The sequence below is a fragment of the Hyla sarda genome, chromosome 10 (assembly GCF_029499605.1).
Source record: "Hyla sarda isolate aHylSar1 chromosome 10, aHylSar1.hap1, whole genome shotgun sequence".
NCBI lineage: Eukaryota > Metazoa > Chordata > Amphibia > Anura > Hylidae > Hyla > Hyla sarda.
The window spans coordinates 12,031,372-12,050,087 of NC_079198.1; positions in this window are offsets into that span (position 1 = coordinate 12,031,372).

Below are 18,716 nucleotides of genomic sequence, written 5' to 3' on the forward strand. Positions count from 1 at the left end.
AGGGCCCTCCAGAATTTAGACACGAATTGGACGCCTCTATCCGAGACGATCTGCGTGGGCAAACCGTGAAGACGAAAAATGTGTACAAAAAATTGTTTTGCCAACTGAGGCGCTGAAGGAAGACCAGGAAGAGGAATAAAATGTGCCATCTTGGAAAATCGATCAACGACCAACCAAACAACAGTGTTGCCACGGGATGGGGGTAAGTCTGTAATAAAGTCCATACCAATCAGAGACCAAGGCTGTTCGGGGACAGGCAGAGGATGAAGGAGACCAGCAGGCTTCTGGCGAGGAGTCTTATCCCGGGCACAGACAGTACAGGCCCGCACAAAATCAACAACATCCGTCTCCAGAGTCGGCCACCAATAGAAACGAGAGATGAGTTGCAAGGACTTTTTGATGCCCGCATGGCCTGCGAGGTGGGAGGAGTGACCCCATTTGAGAATCCCGAGACGTTGGCGTGGAGAAACGAAGGTCTTCCCTGGAGGAGTTTGCCTGATGGAGGCTGGAGAAGTGGAGATCAGACAGTCAGGAGGAATGATGTGTTGCGGAGAGACCTCTACTTCCGAGGCATCCGAGGAACGAGAGAGGGCATCGGCCCTAATGTTCTTGTCGGCAGGGCGAAAATGAATTTCAAAGTTAAAACGGGCAAAGAACAACGACCACCTGGCCTGGCGAGGGTTCAGCCGTTGGGCAGACTGGAGATAGGAGAGATTCTTGTGATCGGTGTAAATGATAACTGGAAATTTTGATCCCTCCAGCAGATGCCTCCATTCCTCAAGTGCCAATTTAATGGCCAGTAGTTCTCGATCCCCGATGGAGTAGTTTCTCTCCGCCGGAGAGAAGGTCCTAGAAAAAAAACCACAAGTAACAGCATGCCCGGAAGAATTTTTTTGTAGAAGGACCGCTCCAGCTCCCACTGAGGAGGCATCTACCTCCAATAGGAAGGGTTTAGATGGGTCAGGTCTGGAGAGCACGGGAGCAGAAGAAAAGGCAGACTTGAGCCGTTTAAATGCGTCTTCCGCTTGGGGAGACCAGGACTTGGGATTGGCATTTTTCTTGGTTAAAGCCACGATAGGAGCCACAATAGTGGAAAAGTGTGGAATAAATTGTCTGTAATAATTGGCGAACCCCAAAAAACGTTGGATAGCACGGAGTCCGGAGGGGCGTGGCCAATCTAAGACGGCAGAGAGTTTATCCGGGTCCATTTGTAATCCCTGGCCAGAGACCAAGTATCCTAGGAAAGGAAGAGATTGACATTCAAACAGACATTTCTCCATTTTGGCATAAAGTTGATTGTCTCGAAGTCTCTGAAGAACCATACGGACATGCTGGCGGTGTTCTTCTAAGTTGGCAGAAAAAATCAGAATATCGTCCAGATACACAACAACACAGGAATATAAGAGATCACAAAAAATTTCATTAACAAAGTCTTGGAAGACGGCAGGGGCGTTGCACAGGCCAAAGGGCATGACCAGATACTCAAAGTGTCCATCTCTGGTGTTAAATGCAGTCTTCCATTCGTCCCCCTCCCTGATGCGGATGAGATTATAAGCACCTCTTAAGTCCAGTTTGGTAAAGATGTGGGCACCTTGAAGGCGATCAAAGAGTTCTGAGATAAGAGGTAGGGGGTAGCGGTTCTTTACCGTGATTTTATTAAGTCCGCGGTAATCAATGCAAGGACGTAGGGAGCCATCTTTTTTGGACACAAAAAAAAATCCAGCTCCGGCAGGAGAGGAGGATTTGCGGATAAACCCCTTTTTTTAATTTTCCTGGATATATTCAGACATAGCAAGAGTTTCTGGAGCGGACAGAGGATAAATTCTGCCCCGGGGTGGGGTAGTGCCCGGGAGGAGGTCAATAGGACAGTCATAAGGCCTGTGAGGAGGTAAAGTCTCAGCTTGCTTTTTGCAAAACACGTCAGCATAGTCCATATAAGCCTTAGGGAGACCGGTTACAGGGGGAACCACAGGGTCACGGCAGGGAGTACTGGGAACCGGTTTAAGACAGTCCTTGAAACAAGAAGTACCCCAGCTCTTGATCTCTCCTGTGGACCAATCAAGGGTTGGGGAATGGCGTTGAAGCCACGGTAATCCAAGGAGAATTTCGGAAGTGCAATTGGAGAGGACCAAAAACTCAATTTTTTCGTGATGAGGTCCGATGCACATTAGGAGGGGTTCCGTGCGGTAACGCACGGTACAGTCCAATCTTTCATTGTTAACACAATTGATGTAGAGGGGTCTGGCGAGACTGGTCACCGGGATGTTGAACCTGTTGATGAGAGAGGCCAAAATAAAATTTCCTGCAGATCCGGAATCCAAGAAGGCCATAGTAGAGAAGGAGAAGGTAGAGGAAGATATCCGCACAGGCACAGTAAGGCGTGGAGAAGCAGAGTTGACATCAAGAACTGTCTCACCTTTGTGCGGAGTCAGCGTACGTCTTTCCAGGCGGGGAGGGCGGATAGGACAATCCTTCAGGAAGTGTTCGGTACCGGCACAGTACAGGCACAGATTCTCCATGCGGCGTCGTGTCCTCTCTTGAGGTGTCAAGCGAGATCGGTCAACTTGCATAGCCTCCACGGCGGGAGGCACAGGAACGGATTGCAGAGGACCAGAGGAGAGAGGAGCCGGGGAGAAAAAACGCCTCGTGCGAACAAAGTCCATATCCTGGCGGAGCTATTGACGCCTTTCGGAAAAACGCATGTCAATGCGAGTGGCTAGATGAATAAGTTCATGCAGGTTAGCAGGAATTTCTCGTGCGGCCAGAACATCTTTAATGTTGCTGGATAGGCCTTTTTTAAAGGTCGCGCAGAGGGCCTCATTATTCCAGGATAATTCGGAAGCAAGAGTACGGAATTGGATGGCGTACTCGCCAACGGAAGAATTACCCTGGACCAGGTTCAGCAGGGCAGTCTCAGCAGAAGAGGCTCGGGCAGGTTCCTCAAAGACACTTCGAATCTCCGTGAAGAAGGAGTGTACAGAGGCAGTGACGGGGTCATTGCGGTCCCAGAGCGGTGTGGCCCATGACAGAGCTTTTCCAGACAGAAGGCTGACTACGAAAGCCACCTTAGACCTTTCAGTAGGAAACTGGTCCGACATCATCTCCAAGTGCAGGGAACATTGTGAAAGAAAGACACGGCAAAACTTAGAGTCCCCATCAAATTTATCCGGCAAGGATAGTCGTAGGCCGGAAGCGGCCACTCGCTGTGGAGGAGGTGCAGGAGCTGGCGGAGGAGATGATTGCTGAAGCTGTGGTAGTAGCTGCTGTAGCATCACGGTCAGTTGAGACAGCTGGTGGCCTTGTTGCGCTATCTGTTGCGACTGCTGGGCGACCACCGTGGTGAGGTCGGCGACAACTGCCAGTGGAACTTCAGCGGGATCCATGGCCGGATCTACTGTCACGATTCGGCTGGCAGGAGGTGGATCCTCTGTGCCAGAGAGGGATTGGCGTGGACCGTGCTGGTGGACCGGTTCTAAGTTGCTACTGGTATTCACCAGAGCCCGCCGCAAAGCGGGATGGTCTTGCAGCGGCGGTAGCAACCAGGTCGTATCCACCAGCAACGGCTCAACCTCTCTGACTGCTGAAGATAGGCGCGGTACAAGGGAGTAGACAAGAGCAAGGTCGGACGTAGCAGAAGGTCGGGGCAGGCAGCAAGGATCGTAGTCAGGGGCAACGGCAGGAGGTCTGGAACACAGGCTAGGAACACACAAGGAAACGCTTTCACTGGCACGATGGCAACAAGATCCGGCAAGGAAGTGCAGGGGAAGTGAGGTATAAATAGGGAGTGCACAGGTGAACACACTAATTAAGCCAACTGCGCCAATCAGTGGCGCAGTGGCCCTTTAAATCGCAGAGACCCGTCGCGCGCGCGCCCTAAGGAGCGGGGCCGCGCGCGCCGGGACAGGACCGACGGAGAGCGAGTCAGGTACGGGAGCCGGGGTGCGCATCGCGAGCGGGCGCCACCCGCATCGCGAATCGCATCCCGGCTGGGAGAGGTATCGCAGCGCACCCGGTCAGCAGATCTGACCGGGGCGCTGCAGTTGCGAGGATGTTGCGAGCGCTCCGGGGAGGAGCGGGGACCCGGAGCGCTCGGCGTAACAGTAATGTTTCAGTTTAAAGGGGAGGAGCAGCAAAAAGTAACGTATCCCCTATCCACAGCATAGGGGATAAGTGTCTGATCGCGGGGAGTCCGGCCGCTGGGATCGGTACCATTGTGGCAGTTCTGGGGTTTGGTATTTTATTTTATATGTTAACGCAATTTACCGTACCGGATAAATAATGTTTTATATTCTAATAGTTCGGACAATTACGCATGCGGCAATACCTAATATGTTCATGGGAAAAGGTGGGTGATTTGAACTGCTAATATGGAAGGGGTTAATGGGTGTTTTTTTTTTTAAACTTTTATTTTATATTTTTTCACTTTATTAGTCCTCCTTTTAGGAGGAATCATTGGATTCCTCATACAGATCAATGTAGTACCATAGCAGGGGGCGATCCACTCCACTAGACCACCAGGGACAGATTAAAGGTCCCCTTAGTCAACACTTTGACAGCGGTGATCTAAAGGGTTAATAGCTGCCCGCGGCAATCGCTGCATGTCGGCTATTATGGGCAGCCCCCAATTGTGAGACCATGACAGACCAGCTCCGTTGTGTGTCGTCAAGGGGTTAAAGAATTTGACTGCCCCATTCTTCTGAAATAGAACACGGAGTCCCCTTTATACGGCTATAGAGGTGAATAATAAAGTTCACGCTGGCTGCAGCCACAACAAGGAAAAGCTGAGTGCCGATTGTTGGGTCAATGAGTTCACAGTATAAAGAGTATACAGGAAGCTCCCCCTAGTGGTGGCAGCAGGCAGATAAAATGCATCTTTCACTATGCAGAGGATTTTGAGCTCAGTATCATGAAAAAACTTAACTCTGACTGTTCTAAACATTTATTACCGTATATACTCGAGTATAAGCCGACCCGAATATAAGCCGAGGCCCCTAATTTCACCCCAAAAACCCAGGAAAAGTTATTGACTCAACTATAAGCCTAGGGTAGGAAATACACCATCCCCCCCATGTCATCATCCAGACCCCCCGTCATCATCTCCCCCCCCCCCTTCATCATCACCGCTTGTCAATCCTTTCATCAGTGGTCTTCAACCTGCGGACCTCCAGATGTTGCAAAACTACAAATCCCAGCATGCCCGGACAGCCATCAGATTAGTGATGTTGCCTTGACGACGACGCACAGGGACTTTCAGGCGCGTCCCTGTGCGTCGTCGTCAAGGCAACGTCACTAGTCCGGGGCAGGCACGGAGCGCGGAGAAGAGGGCCCCCCCCCCCTGGTGAAAATGGACAGCCCGCAACGACTAACCATCCCCACCGGACGGTCCCTGCAGCATAGATGGCCCGGACCAGCTCACCCTAACTTCCCACCGAGAGGAGGTGAGTAGAAAACTAAAGGGGGGGGGGGGGTCTGGATGATGACGAAGGCCGCAGTGGTCTTCAACCTGTGGACCTCCAGAGGTTTCAAAACTACAACTCCCAGCATGCCCGGACAGCCGTTGGCTGTCCGGGCATTCTGGGAGTCGTAGTTTTGCGACATCTGGAGGTCCACAGGTTGAAGACCACTGAGAAGGGATTGACAGACGCAGAGTTCATTCGAGTATAAGCCGAGGGGGGCGTTTTCAGCACGAAAAATCGTGCTGAAAAACTCGGCTTATACTCGAGTATATACGTTATGTAGTCTATATAGATTAGAAGACTGTATATTTACTGTAAGTTATCCAGGTATGTATCTGAGCAATGAAGGAGCAGCAGAGATGAGAAGGGGAGGAGTGCTGAATCATCTCCTCTAGACAATCCCTCTAATTCCACGTCTGTACATTAACACTTCAGGGTAATTCACTCCTACAGATAATGACTCAGGAAAAGACAATAAGATGGAATCCAGGAGTGTAAAAGAGATTGCAACATCCTCAGATAGAGGGCGCTGTGAGTACCGGTGCCACACAAGGGGGAATATCCTCTACTGTAAGTGTCATCATCCTGTACCCCGAGTGTTATTATCCTGTACCCCAAGTGTTATTATCCTGTACCCCAAGTGTTATTATCCTGTACCCCAAGTGTCATCATCCTGTACCCCAAGGGTTATCATCCTGTACCCCAAGTGTAATCATCCTGTACCCCAAGTGTTATTATCCTGTACCCCAAGTGTTATTATCCTGTACCCAAGTGTTATCATCCTGTACCCCAAGTGTTATCATCCTGTACCCCAAGTGTTATTATCCTGTACCCCAAGTGTTATTATCCTGTACCCCAAGTGTTATCATCCTGTACCCCAAGTGTTATCATCCTGTACCCCAAGTGTAATCATCTTGTACCCCAAGTGTTATTATCCTGTACCCCAAGTGTAATCATCTTGTACCCCAAGTGTTATTATCCTGTACCCCAAGTGTCATCATCCTGTACCCCAAGTGTTATTATCCTGTACCCCAAGTGTAATCATCCTGTACCCCAAGTGTTATTATCCTGTACCCCAAGTGTTATTATCCTGTACCCCAAGTGTTATTATCCTGTACCCCAAGTGTCATCATCCTGTACCCCAAGTGTCATCATCCTGTACCCCAAGTGTTATCATCCTGTACCCCAAGTGTCATCATCCTGTACCCCAAGTGTCATCATCCTGTACCCCGAGTGTTATCATCCTGTACCCCGAGTGTTATCATCCTGTACCCTAAGTGTTATCATCCTGTACCCCGAGTGTCATCATCCTGTACCCCGAGTGTCATCATCCTGTACCCCAAGTGTTATCATCCTGTACCCCAAGTGTAATCATCCTGTACTCCAAGTGTTATCATCCTGTACCCCAAGTGTTATCATCCTGTACCCCAAGTGTTATCATCCTGTACCCCAAGTGTTATCATCCTGTACCCCAAGTGTTATTATCCTGTACCCCAAGTGTAATCATCCTGTACCCCCAAGTGTTATCATCCTGTACCCCAAGTGTTATTATCCTGTACCCCAAGTGTTATTATCCTTTACCCCAAGTATTATCATCCTGTACCCCAAGTGTTATCATCCTGTACCCCAAGTGTTATTATCCTTTACCCCAAGTATTATCATCCTGTACCCCAAGTGTTATCATCCTTTACCCCAAGTGTTATTATCCTGTACCCCAAGTGTTATCATCCTGTACCCCAAGTGTTATTATCCTGTACCCCAAGTGTCATTATCCTGTACCCCAAGTGTTATCATCCTGTACCCCAAGTGTTATCATCCTGTACCCCAAGTGTTATCATCCTGTACCCCAAGTGTTATCATCCTGTACCCCAAGTGTTATCATCCTGTACCCCAAGTGTCATTATCCTGTACCCCAAGTGCTATCATCCTGTACCCCCAAGTGTCATTATCCTGTACCCCAAGTGTTATCATCCTGTACCCCAAGTGTCATTGTTTCCTTCGGTTCACTATGTCAGTCTCATCCTCCCGGTTCCAGCATTGATCCCTCGATCACTAAATATAATAATATTTTCAGCTCATGAGGTAATGGAGACATCACAAGGACTTGTACGTTGTGTCTATTTTCGTCACCGCCCCCATTGAGTGCAGATGACAGATCTCGTCAGAATGTTCTATATTCTCTGTGGTTTACAACCTTCGGCTGTGTCTTTTGTCTCTGTCAGAGTTGGTGACATGGGAAATATTCAGACTCACTGGATTGTATCATCTGCTAATTGTCCACTGAAGAAAGTGGATCCCAGGGCTGACTAGTAAACTGGAGACACCGACACCGACTATACCAAAAGTCTTCTTCTAAGTAATCTGAGGGGTTTCCATCTGAATCAAATACATTTTTTTTTTTTTTTTTTTTGCTTCACTGTGAACCTTTTGATGCTGCTAGAGGCGTTCTGGATAGAATTAATCTCCTTCCCCCTCTGGCAGCTGATAACAACAGCTGATAATCTGATCCTTCCCTGACAAGTAAAAAGCAAATTCTATTGGCTGCTCTACAGTCACTATGAGAAGATATCTATATATCTCTACATCCAGATCTCAGATATACACAAGACAGATAGATAAATATGAGATAGATAGATATGAGATAGATAAATATGAGATAGATAGATATGAGATAGATAGATAGATATGAGATAGATAGATAGATAGATATGAGATAGATAGATATGAGATAGATAGATATGAGATAGATAGATATGAGATAGATAGATATGAGATAGATAGATAGATAGATATGAGATAGATATGAGATAGATAGATATGAGATAGATAGATATGAGATAGATATGAGATAGATAGATATGAGATAGATAGATATGAGATAGATAGATAGATATGAGATAGATAGATATGAGAGAGATAGATATGAGATAGAAAGATATGAGATAGATAGATAGATGTATAATTTAGCTAGTTCTATGGATCTGTGATTTTCCCCCTAAATTACGTTTTTTCCTCTTTCTATCAGTGTCGTTTTCCCTCTGTGATGGATACAATTGACTATGGTGGCGTCACTGCAAGAAACCCTGACCAGGAGGAGCTGTCATGGCGGTCCAGACCAACTGGAGAAGACAGAGAACAAGAACGACTTCAGTCAGAGAAGACATCACCTTAGAGCACATACAGGAGAAGGCAGCGCTGGGACAAGTGGATTAGCGCACATACAGGAGAAGGCAGCGCTGGGACAAGTGGATTAGCGCACATACAGGAGAAGGCAGCGCTGGGACAAGTGGATTAGCGCACATACAGGAGAAGGCAGCGCTGGGACAAGTGGATTAGTGCACATACAGGAAAAGGCAGCGCTGGGACAAGTGGATTAGCGCACATACAGGAGAAGGCAGCACTGGGACAAGTGGATTAGCGCACATACAGGAAAAGGCAGCACTGGGACAAGTGGATTAGCGCACATACAGGAGAAGGCAGCACTGGGACAAGTGGATTAGCGCACATACAGGAGAAGGCAGCACTGGGACAAGTGGATTAGCGCACATACAGGAGAAGGCAGCACTGGGACAAGTGTCCTGAATCCTCAGGAGCGGCGGCAGCTGTGGTCCCTGTACCCCGCCGGGCCCTCGGACGATGTCCAATCAGACGGGCCAGTCAGTCCGCCCATGGATGCAGTCTTATACAGTATAAACATAAAGTAAAGCTGTCATATAGATTTTATGACTGATTAGATCCAGATACTGAATGTTTCTTTTACCAGGCTAGGGGGGTGGGGGGGGTGGAGTGGTGAGGTCTCCTGTATCTATTAAATGGAGCTTAGTCATGTGACCATATTTTGCATTTTCTGCCAATACAATCCACAGTTTTTGACAAAATGACTTGAATATAGTCACATACAGCGGGGTACTTCACCCCACCCATTCTACTGATTGGAGAAAATTTTCTAAAATGTCTCTGTGAAATGTCAAAAGTTTTTGTTGTTTTCTATTAAATGACAGACAAATTAAAGGGGTACTCCGCCCCTAGACATCTTATCCATTATCCAAAGGATAGGGGATAAAATGTCTGATCCCCGTAATCTCCCTGCTGCACCCATTCGTTTAGAGCTTTGGGTGCAGCTCCGGAGGCTTGTAACATCACGGTCACGCCCGTCTATTGACGTAACGGCCACGCCCCCTCAATGCAAGTCTATGGGAGGGGGCGTGACGTCACGCCCCCTCCCATAGACTTGCATTGCGAGGGCGTGGCCGTGATGTCACGGACGGGGCGTGACTGTGACGTCATGATCCTCCGCCCCGCATCGCCAGGCATCCGGCACGGAGCGAAGTTCCCAGCGGCGGGACCGCCATGATCAGACATCTTATCTCCTATCCTTTGGATAGGGGATAAGATGTCTAGGGGTGGAATACCCCTTTAAATGGGGTCATTTAGAGTTATCACCTATCCATGGGATCGTTAATAAGTATATGATTAGTGACGGTGCGACACTCCTGGGACCTTTACCAATTACAAGAACAGAGTTCTCCCCCCCATGTGAATGGAGTGGAGGGGGACACTTCTAATCACTCCAATAATAAGGTGTAGGACAGGGAACCGACCTTATTTAATATGTTACTGTCACTTTAAAAACATGTCACACAGACATTTCAACATGTTTTATTGCTCGAAGTCTTAGTGCTGAGACCCCCACAGATCACTAGAACCGAACAGCTGTGTGTTAAAGGGGTACTCCGGTGAAAAACTATTTTTTTTAAATCAATTGGTGCCAGAAAGTTAAACAGATTTTTAAATTACTTCTTCTATTTAAAAATCGTAATCCTTCCAGTACTTATAAGCTGCTGTATGCTCCAGAGAAAGTTGTATAGTTATTTCCAGTCTGAACACAGTGCTCTCTGCTGACACCTCTGTCCGTGTCAAGAACTGTCCGGAGCAGGAGAGGTTTGCTATGGGAATTTGCTCCTACTCTGGACAGTTCCTGATGTGGTGGCCCAGTACAGGAGATGTTACCCCGTACCCTTGCTGTCCTGTCAGGCAGCCTCCTTCAGTGTCCCCAGGGCCCTTTGCACCCGTTGGTGTCGGAGTCTTTATTGCCCCTGTGCCTAGCCCAGGATCTAGCGGTATACCTTCGGGTGGTTTTAGGCTAAACAAAATCTGCCCTCATCACACACAGCTACCACACTGACTTGGACAGAGGTGTCAGCAGAGAGCACTGTGGTCAGACAGAAAAGAAATGCAAAAAGAAAATAACTTCATCTGGAGCATACAGCAGCTGACAAGTACTGGAAGGATTAATATTTTTTTTAATAGAAGAAATTTACAAATCGGTTTAACTTTCTGGCACCAGTTGATTAAAAAAAAAAATAATAATAATAATAATTCCACCGTAGAGTACCCCTTTAAATGGGCACTGTCAGATACAAAAACCTTTGATATGTTGTAAAGCAGCGGTCTCCAAACTGCGGCCCTCCAGATGTTGCAAAACTACAATTCCCAGCATGCCCGGACAGCCTTTGGCTGTCCGGGCATGCTGGGAGTTGTAGTTTTGCAACATCTGGAGGGCCGCAGTTTGGAGACCACTATTGTAAAGCATGTATAACCAATATGTTTTGCAATTGCTTTCATTAGAGAATTTTCTGTATTTTATACTGAAAAAGCCAGTCAAAGAACTGCCCCCCTGCCTGCTTGGACACATACTAGTCCTGCTGTGTCCATTAGTCATCACCTATGTCATGGACACACTTCCTTGATTGACAGCTGTGAGCGCAAGGGCTGGAGGAAAAATCCTCCCACTGTCATCTTGTGTCCCGCTACTGTCAGTGAGGACAAGCTTGGAGTTGTAGTTTTCCTAATGCCAGGGGAGATGTGAGCAGACAGCATACTGAGGGAGGGGGCGGAGACCTGCACAGTGAGGCCACGCCCCCTCCCTTTGAGAGGAATTCAGACTAGTGAGCTAAATTAAAAGTGTAATAAAAAAATAAATAAAGGAGCTAGACACATAAAAAATAAATGTACATGCTCAGGATTAGGTACTGAGTGATATATAAAAAAATATGTTTTTTTGTTGGATCTGACGAGTACACTTTAAAGGAGTACTCTGCCCCTAGACATTTTATCCAAAGGATAGGGGATAAGATGTCAGATCGCCGTGGTCCCGCTGCGGCACCCCGCTATCATTACAGCACAGAGCGAGATCGCTCTGCACGTAATGACTGGCAATACAGGGGCCGGAGCAGCGTTACGTTACGGCTCCGCCCCTCGTGATGTCACGGCCCGCCCCCGTCAATACAAGTCTATGGGGAGGGGGCGTGGCGGTCGTCACGCCCCCTGCCATAGACTTGCATTAAGGGGACGGGCTGTGATGTCATGAGGGGCGGAGCCATGATGTCACGCTGCTCCGGCCCCTGTATCGCCCGTCATTACGCACAGAGCGAACTCGCTCTGCGCAGTAATGATGGCGGGGTGTGGCAGCGGCGATCCCCGGGGTCCCCAGCAGCGGGACCGCGGCGATCTGACATCTTATCCCCTATCCTTTGGATAGGGGATAAGATGTCTAGGGGCGGAGTACCCCTTTAAGTGTTTAGCCAAGGGCACTATCTAGTGGTCAGTGGGGGTCTCAGCACCGAGACCAGGTCTGTGTAACATTTTAAAAGACTTTTTGAAGTTACAGTAACGCTTTAAGTGCTGGATGAGATTGTCAGCCTCTAATTTAGTGTCAAGGCTAAGGACATACCGTTCTCATACCTGCAGTCAAGTCTAAAAGTGCTGAATATTTTCAGCTTTCTAATAATAAAAGACATTTTTGGCGCAGGTTCAACCTGTTCTGACCAAGTGCTCTACGTCAGAGATAAACAAGAACAAGAAGGTGGATCCCTCTCCTGCCGTCTCTGCCGTCATTATAGAGACCTATAGAGAAGAAGCTTGTGATGTACGGACACAGCACCATTCACACCCAAGATCTGTGGTGTCACCAAAGGGGGTCTGCGGAGGAACCAGAGGGGGCACTTTATATTTTTCTGCTGGTTAAACTTCGTAGGAGAGGAAAAGTTACAATGACGTTCTTATATATCATGAGCTCAGATCCCAACCTCATATACCGTCCTCATATCCTGTCCTCATATCCCGACCTCATATCCCGACCTCATATCCCGACCTCATATCCCGTCCTCATATCCCGTCCTCATATCCCGTCCTCATATCCCGTCCTCATATCCCGTCCTCATATCCCGTCCTCATATCTTGTCCTCATATCCCGTCCTCATATCCCGACCTCATTTCTCGTCCTCATATCCCGTCCTCATATCCCGACCTCATATCTCGTCCTCATATCCCGACCTCATATCCCGACCTCATATCTCGTCCTCATATCCCGTCCTCATATCCCGTCCTCATATCCCGTCCTCATATCCCGACCTCATATCTCGTCCTCATATCCCGTCCTCATATCCCGACTTCATACCCCGTCCTCATATTCTGTCCTCATATCCCGACCTCATATCCCGTCCTCATATCCCGTCCTCATATCCCGACCTCATATCCCGACCTCATATCTCGTCCTCATATCCCGACCTCATATCCCGACCTCATATCTCGTCCTCATATCCCGACCTCATATCCCATCCTCATATCCCGTCCTCATATCTCATCCTCATATCCCGTCCTCATATCTCGTCCTCATATCCCGTCCTCATCTCCCGTCCTCACATTCTGTCCTCATATCCCGACCTCATATCTCGTCCTCATATTTCATCCTCATATCCCGTCCTCATATCCCATCCTCATATCCCGACCTCATATCCCATCCTCATATCCTGTCCTCATATCCCGTCCTCATATCCCGACCTCATATCCCGACCTCATATCCCGACCTCATATCCCGTCCTCATATCCCGTCCTCATATCCCGTCTTCATATTCCAACCTCATATCCTGTCCTCATATCCCATCCTCATATTTCATCCTCATATCCCGACCTCATATCCCGACCTCATATCCCATCCTCATATCCTGTCCTCATATCCCATCCTCATATCCCGACCTCATATCCCGACCTCATATCCCGACCTCATATCCCGTCCTCATATCCCGTCCTCATATCCCGTCTTCATATTCCAACCTCATATCCTGTCCTCATATCCCGTCCTCATATTTCATCCTCATATCCGGTCCTCATATCCCGACCTCATATCCCATCCCCGGCACTAATAATTCTCTGCACCTTCCTGGGGGACAGTCGGCAGGATTTTTAAAAGTCCCAGACAATCTTTGCAGCCCGAGAAGAACGTGATCAGGAGATGTAGCAAAAGTCCTATAGACTTGCATGGAGACTTGCTGAAGCCAATGGCCCTAGGGTCAAAAACGAACCTTACAAAACCCGTAGTCCTGTTGCACAGCCGCTCAGTGTATTCACATTTCGAACATTTTTCCTTGGATAATTCTTTCTATTAGTTAATTAAAGGCAAAGCCCATTCTAGCCTTAAAGGTCTATTCACATACAGTATCCTACGCATATTTGATGCTGTTTACATTGAAATCTGCAGCTTCAAATCCTGTACATGTAAATACATCCTAAAGGGGTTTGTGGTGGCCCAGAACAGCATCTCCAGCTGCTACCCACAGGAGAGGTTGGGTGGCTGAGATTATACAAATATTTATATTGATATTTATATTTCTAAAATGGACTTTGTCATGTTGCCTTATTTATATTCATGGACTTTGTGTAAATTGTTACTGGTCCTGAGTGCTAAGACCCTCACTATTCCTTATTACAAAGGGGAGAAGCGCTCTGCTTGACTTACCAGGAAAACAGAAGTATAGACTTGCTATGAACTTGGGCCAAGCAGAAGGGGCAAAGAACTTTGGTTTGGCCATCGGTGGGGGTCTCAGCACCCATCAACCGAAACCTATGACAAATCTCAGTAAACCGATAGGGTCTATTTTGAAGAGTTTTCTAAGTAATATGTTATTGTGCACAGACAGATTCTAAGGTTACTGTAACTCTAACAATGGGCTCCAGAAAGTCCCTAGGAGCGGTCCAGCCTAATAAGTGATTCCATCTGTACATCAGGGGCCCGATACAGCTACTCTGCCTGGGTTGTTGGTTGGAGTCGGATTTACACATCAGATGTAAAGTACAGGTAGAGGCGGCGGTCTATACCGCCCTGCTATGGACTGCACTGAGCTCTGCCATCCCCCAAAAAAGGGGAAAATTTGTTTGTTTGATTTCTCCAAAATGTGGGAATTCTACAAATCTGAAACTCCTGAGAATCGATTAAGTGGAATCTGTAAAAATGGTCGCCCCTACTACTATTACCCCTAAAGAGCCACACATCTCGTGCCATGTTCCATACTGTACTGCTGCTACTACTACTTAATACTACTATTACTACTTCTTACTACTGCTACTATTAATATTACTACTTCTTACAACTACTATTACTACTTCTTGCTACTACTATTACAACTACTACTACTACTATTACTACTTCTAACTACTACTATTACAACTACTACTACTACTACTATTACTACTTCTTACTACTACTATTACAACTACTACTACTACTATTACTACTTCTTACTACTACTATTACAACTACTACTACTACTATTGCTACTTCTTACTACTACTATTACAACTACTACTACTATTACAACTACTACTACTACTATTACTGCCAGCCCTTAACAGCCGTTTATCTCCTGCCTTACCTTTATGTTCCATACTGTACTGCTGCTACTACTACTACTACTTCTTCTTACTACTACTAATATTACTACTACTTACTACTACTACAACTACTACTACCAGCCCTAAACAGCCGTATATCTCATGCCTTCTCCATCATGTTCCATTCTGTACTGCTACTACTACTTACTATGACTTCTACTACTACTCATACTACTACTTACTACTACCACCACCACTATTACTACTTACTACTACTATTACTACTAATACTATTTACTACTACTATTACTAAACTCACTTCTACTATGACTACTACCAGCCCTAAACAGCCACATATCTCCTGCCTTGTCCATTATGTTCCATACTGTACTGCTGCTGCTACTACTATTACTTAGTACTACTTACTACTACTACTGTTACTACTACTTACTACTACTATTATTACTACTACTACTTAGTACTACTTACTACTATTACTTGCTATAATTTATACTACTTGCTATTATTTCTACTACTACTTGCTATTACTACTACCAGCCCTTAACAGCTGCACATCTCCTGCCTTGTCCATCATGTTCCATACTGTACTGCTGCTAATACTACTATTACTACTGCTACTATTACTACTATTACTACTACTTACTACCATTATTACTACTTACTATTACTTCTACTACTATTGTTACTACTCCTACTTACTACTACTAGTACTACTACTACTGAGTACTACTTTCTACTACTATTATTACTACTACTTGCTATTACTTCTGCTACTACTACTACTACTTACTATTTTAGGGAAATCGTGACACTCTCGAATCAAATCTGAAGCCAAATCCAAATAATTTAAACCCAAATTTTGGGAAATTCGCTCTTCTCTAGTAACAAGTAATGTTTTCTGTAGTACTTAGATTGCAATAATTTTGTTGAGCTTTCTGTTAAAGAGACATTATTGTGATTGTTGACACTGTTAGATGTGGCCCTAGAGGGCAGTATCCCTGTTTACCATCCCAGGCAGTGACTAAGTGACATTCTACGGGTATGTTCACACTGAGGAATTGGAGAGGAATTTCCACGAGTAATTCTGCTCCCTTATTCCTCTCCAATTTATTCAGCAGTGCCATACCCCATAGTATTTAGTCAACTTTCCTCTCCTCAGTTCACACTGAGGAAATTCCGCTAGCGGAATTCTGTCACAGAATTCCGTGCCGCATGAAGAATGAACATGTTCTTTCTTCATGCGGAATTCGGCTCGTAACTCCATAGAAGTAAATGTAAAAATTTTTGGCAGTCTGCCACGCTTCCGTGCGGAATTCACGTGGAATATGCGCAGAATTTGTGCATTACTGTGTGTCCTATCCTCTTTCATTTCCGCAGGGAAATCAGAGCGGAATTCCGCGCAGAATTCAGCGCGAATTCTGGGCAAATTCTGCGCGGAACAGAAACTGCGTTTTGGAGCGGATTTTGTAAGCGAACATTCCGCTCACACTTTAAACAGTGTGAACATACCCTAATAGATTACTAGGCGTCCCTTCCTGTCTTATGGCTGCTGACTAAGGAAGGGCATACCAACTAAGGAAGGGCATACAAACTAAGGGAGGGCATACCAACTAAGGGAGGGCATACCAACTAAGGGAGGGCATACCAACTAAGGGAGGGCATACCAACTAAGGGAGGGCATACCAACTAAGGGAGGGCATACCAACTAAGGGAGGGCATACCAACTAAGGGAGGGCATACTCTTCTATGAAAAGTCATGGCTACAACTGCAAAGACCCACGGATTCATTGGTAGTTTCCGTTTTTCCTGCTAAACTCATGTTAGGGGCCAAGGTCCCATTCTGGGTTTGTGGGCGGCTCCGGCTGCGACCCACAGGATTGTGGGGGTCAGGTGCCTGCGAGTTAATGTGCACAGTAACATTCACTAAATGTTCTCCTTCACTAGAAAAAAAAGGCCAATAAAGTTTGTTCTTTAGTAGAGTCACCTGTTCCATTACAACCGAGTCAGCAGATCCCGGTTTGTCTGATAAGTGTGGAGCAGTAGAGTCCCGATGCACCGCTGTACTGGATCCTTAGCCCTTTGTGTGTATATATTGTCTCGTATATGTAATGCTCTCTTATTACACCAGCACAGACAGGGATTCTTTACTGTAAGAGCAGTGAGTCTGTGTAACTCTCTGCCTGAGGAGGTGGTCATGGTGAACTCACAGGTTATGGATACTAGATTTATAGGGACAGAACGTTGATCCAGGGATTTATTCTGATAACATATTTGGAGTCGGGAAATAATTTTTACCTCTAGTATGAGGGATTTTTGCCTCCTCTGGATCAACTCAGTAGGGACTCATTAGGGTTATAGGTTGAACTAGATGGACTCGGGTCTTTTTTCAACCTTATGAACTATGTTACTATTCATTCGGACATATAGAGCCTCTTTTACTAAGGCTTTTTTGTTTTTTTTTTTGTTTTTTTGTGTCGCATGTTTCGTGTCCCAGAATTTCTGACAAAAAAAAAACCAAAAGACCCTACTAACTCTAGAATTAACTTAGAAAACCCTTCAAAGGGGCGTAGCCATTAGGGAAAAGGGTCCCCCAAAAAATAAATGACTAAAAAGAAAGCTACATATTGACCAATGTTTCCACATACAATGTGGTAAAATCAAAACCGAATGACCATGGATTCAGGAGTTTTGTCTGGCGCAGAGAGGAACCATCAGGCAGCCAAGTAAAATCAATGGATTGATTAAATGCAACGCGTTTCGCTGCGCATGCGCAGCTTCATCAGGCATGGCAAGAGAAGGCTGGTAAGAGAAGGCTGATGGTTCCTCTCTGCGCCAGACAAAACTCCTGAATCCATGGTCATTCGGTTTTGATTTTACTCTTACCCAGGAGGGCTGCAGTGGACCTTCTTTCATATTTCTTCTGCATTTTACCTTGTTGTGTGTGGGCGCACAACCAACTTTGGTAAGCGGCTTGGGAATTACCGTCCCCCACTAACAAGATCTACTGATCCCGCACATGAGGCGCCTTCCTCCCTCTCTCTAGATTTCACATACAATGTGGTGGGTTTGAGCTTTGGAAACCCGACAAATACAATACACAATACAGTCTGAATAAGTTGTGCAAAAAAATTGCAACTTTTTCACCCACCGCGCAAAAGTTTCCAAACAATTTACCACCAAATACTCCCCCCAAATGGAGTCCAGCGGAGCATGCTGCAAGTAACACTGCAAAAATCCTGGTAAAAAGACGCCCAAAAACAACCCACATAATAACAAGCAGGTTTGTGGAAAACAACAGTGTTATTACAAATTGGCGCAGTTTTGTCGTGCAGTGTCAAACACCTATAAAGAAGGCACAGCATAAAATCAAACTGCGCGGATTCGCCCAAAGTATAAAGTTGCCAGGAGATTAAAAACGGTCTCCTGTGACCTTTTTACCATCGGAGTTACACTTTAATATACTGAGAAAGAGAGTCAGACTTTTAGCAGGTCCTCCATACAGGCTGCCCTCAGGAGCCCCCGGTTATACCTATAGATCTGTAGGGGACAATACCTGGACCCCCTGCAGAG